Consider the following 3,516-nt stretch of genomic DNA (forward strand, 5'->3'; position numbering starts at 1 on the left):
TGATATTGAAGGATAATAAAATGAAAGGTGTAAGGCTAGTTGAAGTTGAAAGAACCGTTAGTGGAGGCTTAATTAAGAATTATGTTTTCTTTTCGTGGACCAAATTTTAAATAAGGTGGGTAGGATGTAAAATCCGGTCAAATCGTAATTAATTAAATTATAAATTAAATATGAGTGAACACGGTTAGAAAATTTAGCAATCAGAATTTGATAATTTAAATATAATATTTGGACTTAGTGGATTTTTCTGAGTCGGAAAGCATAGTTTTCTGTGTAAAAATGCGCACTGAAAAATTTGACCGGCAATACCGGCTGAGATTTGTTCGGTACTGCAACTAAGGAAATTAATTATAAGTGAATAAGGTTAAGAAATTAGAATTTATAATTTGGAAAGATAGAAATATTTAAAATACGATTTAAAACTAAAATCTTAAAGGTTTTGGCCCAAAGTTGAGCCAACAGGCTAAACCGATTGAACCGGGCCCAAGTTGGGCCCAAGCCCAACCTACATAAGCCCTAATTAATGAGATTCAGCTCATTTTCACCCTCCAAAGAGAGAGAGAGAGAGAGAGAGCCGTGGAGGAGCAAGAGAGGAGAGTTGGAGTTTCACTATTCACCCCAATCTTGTTTTGCCCATAACTTTTGATCCGGAGCTCCGATTGACAAGCCGTTTGCGGTCACGCGTAGCTCTTCCTATCCTCTTAGATTCTATGATTCTATCTAAGTCTTGTGGTAAGGAAGTTTCATAATTTCGTTCAGTTTTCTTTTTCCTTAAAATTTGCATTTTTAGTTTTGGGATTGTTTAATTATTGTGATTTTGATTGTTTAGGGGTACACTAGCATGGATTATAAGTGGGTTTCACCCATTCGAGTAGGTTGAGGTAAGAGAAGCTTTTTCCTCTTTGATTTATTAATTTCATGAACCCTAGGTTGATTAAAAGTGTGAAAATTGGTTATGTTAGAGTATTGGGTGATTTTGGTGCACAATTGGGGGATTGATATTGCTTGTAGAGCTTTGGTGAGACATGGAGCTAAGCGTTGGTGGAGACTTCCAAGAAGAAACTGTATTGTTTTGGCTCCAAGAGGTATAGTTTAAGTTTCATTTAAGTACCGTGTGATATGATGTGAATTCCTAGGTTAGGTGCCCCTAGGATTAAGCTTGAATGGTATGATTGATTGGTATTATATGTGTAATGGATGTATGGATAAAGATTGATGCTGGTATGGATGATATTGATATTGAATAAGGATTGTGGAATTTTGCTTAGTTGATGTGTGGATTGAAATTGGTATTGGATAGTGAATTATGTGGTTACGAGTTTATTTGATGAAATATTAGGCCAGAGGCCGTGAATTTGGGACAAAGGCCGGAAATAGGTAAGAACGGTAAGTAGGGGTGTTCGCAGTGCGATTTGGTTCGATTTTTGAGAAAAAAGTCATCCAATCCGATCATCTAATTAAACTACGGTTCGGTTTGGTTCGGTTTTTTTATCAAAGTCATCCGAACCAAACCAAACCAATTAAAATCGGTTTGGTTTGGTTCGGTTTGTTTGGTTTTCAATTAATTACGGAAAAAAAGTCTAAAAATATTGCAAGAACTACTAGAGCCAAGAATGAAATATAAAAAAATTGTGAAGTATAAGCAACTAACAAACATTAGTATATACACTTCTCTTCAAACATTCCTAATTTCATGTACTGACAGGAATTGGACAAAATGCAGAAATTTCTACTGCAAATTGTACAACTTTTCACTTTCACCATTAACAACAAAATGTTGTGAAGGCTGTGACATTCATGACAAATTAATGGAACTTCTTTAGTAAAAATCAAGTTCAATTCATCATGAAAATGAGCAAGAGCTGAGGGCTGAGGGTGGAGCAAAATACATTTTAGGAAGGAAAAGATAAGAGCCAGAACCATTCCTCTAAACAGTTTATAAAAAGAGTAGTATAATAATACAGAATCAAGATATATAATATCTTAACAATACAAAAATAAAAGATGTTAATCCATTAATGACAGCATAAAAATAATAACTAACAACCAACTAAAAGGTGAGAACCAAGTATATTGGTACTGGTACGTGTTTAACCAATAACCAGCAGAAGCAGAAGCAAAAATATCAATAGGTTGAACATAAAAAATCAAGGAAAAAAAAGATTAACAACATGGGAAAGATTGAAACTATAATGAAATAAAAGATCACAGAATCTGCTGTTTGTTAAGTTTTTCACAGCATTGGACCCAAATCCTCAATTGAAGCCAATAAATCTATCCCGTGCCATAATCCCTGCATCAATGAATCAGACTTCCAAAAATCAATAACAAATACATTGAACAAATATACTGAACAAATAATTAAAAAATCATAAGCATAAATTCAAACAAATACATTCAGCAAATATATTCAACAATGAACAACAATCAGCAACAAATATATTCAACAAATACCTGACTTGGAGGCTCCTTATTTGACTCGGTGGACTCTGACCTTTGATGGTGCTGGGAGGGAGAGGGTTCGGCGCTGCTGGGAGGGGCTGAGTTCGGCGCTGCTGAGAGGGGTTGGGAGGGTTAGGTTCGGCGCTACTGGGAGACAAACATAGCTAAAACCAGGATGTCATAGCATCACAAATTCACAATCCAAGAGAGAAACAAACAAAGACAAACATAGCTAGAACCAGAATAAAAAAAACATAATTATACAATTCACAGATTCACAAATTACACAACTTCCTGGAAGTTTTTTGCTTCAAAAGTAACCCCAAGTTACATTTCATAAGATTAATACAATAGAAAGAAAGTACAATGAACGATTAACTGAATTATTTGAACTAATGCTTCAGGTCAAATTACCAAAATTACAGGCATAAGTGCATAGCCATCAAAGCTATGAAATTTTTTGTTATACAATCTACACAAAATACAGTTATTAAACATGGCATAATCCCACGCATAATTAGCATCGATATATAATAAACAACCAATTGAACAATTATTTTATCAGAAAAAAATATTGAAAGCCAAATTACATTATTTCTTCAACGCAACATGAATCAAATCGTCAAATTCTATGTGTGATAAACCCTAGGATTTGATATTAGAAGAGAATGATGAAAGGGAAAAAGAAAGAAAACTAGGTAGAACGTTACCTGGTTGAAAATTAGGGTTTATGAAGGGTGAATTGAATGGAATCAAATGTTGGTGACTCCTCTCAGTTCTGGAAGAAACGAAGAATGCTGTTTGTGGAGGATGACGCAGCTCCTGGTGCGTGGAGGAGACGGCGGCTGCGGGGCGTGGAGGACGATGAGGAAGGGAGGGAGAGACAGAGCCCCACCGAGGAGAGGGAAGCACGATGAGGAAGGTCGAAAGAGAAAAGACTGCGCTGAGAACTAAGAAGGGGGAAGCGTGACGACTGACGAGGAAGGGTCGCCGAGAGGGTGCCGTTTGGCGATGTCAGTGGCTGAGAGGACGACGGCTCTATGGAGGGTGGGAGGAGGAGTTTTTGGCGTTGTG

This window comes from Arachis ipaensis, chromosome B10 (assembly GCF_000816755.2).
Source record: "Arachis ipaensis cultivar K30076 chromosome B10, Araip1.1, whole genome shotgun sequence".
NCBI classification, from domain to species: domain Eukaryota; kingdom Viridiplantae; phylum Streptophyta; class Magnoliopsida; order Fabales; family Fabaceae; genus Arachis; species Arachis ipaensis.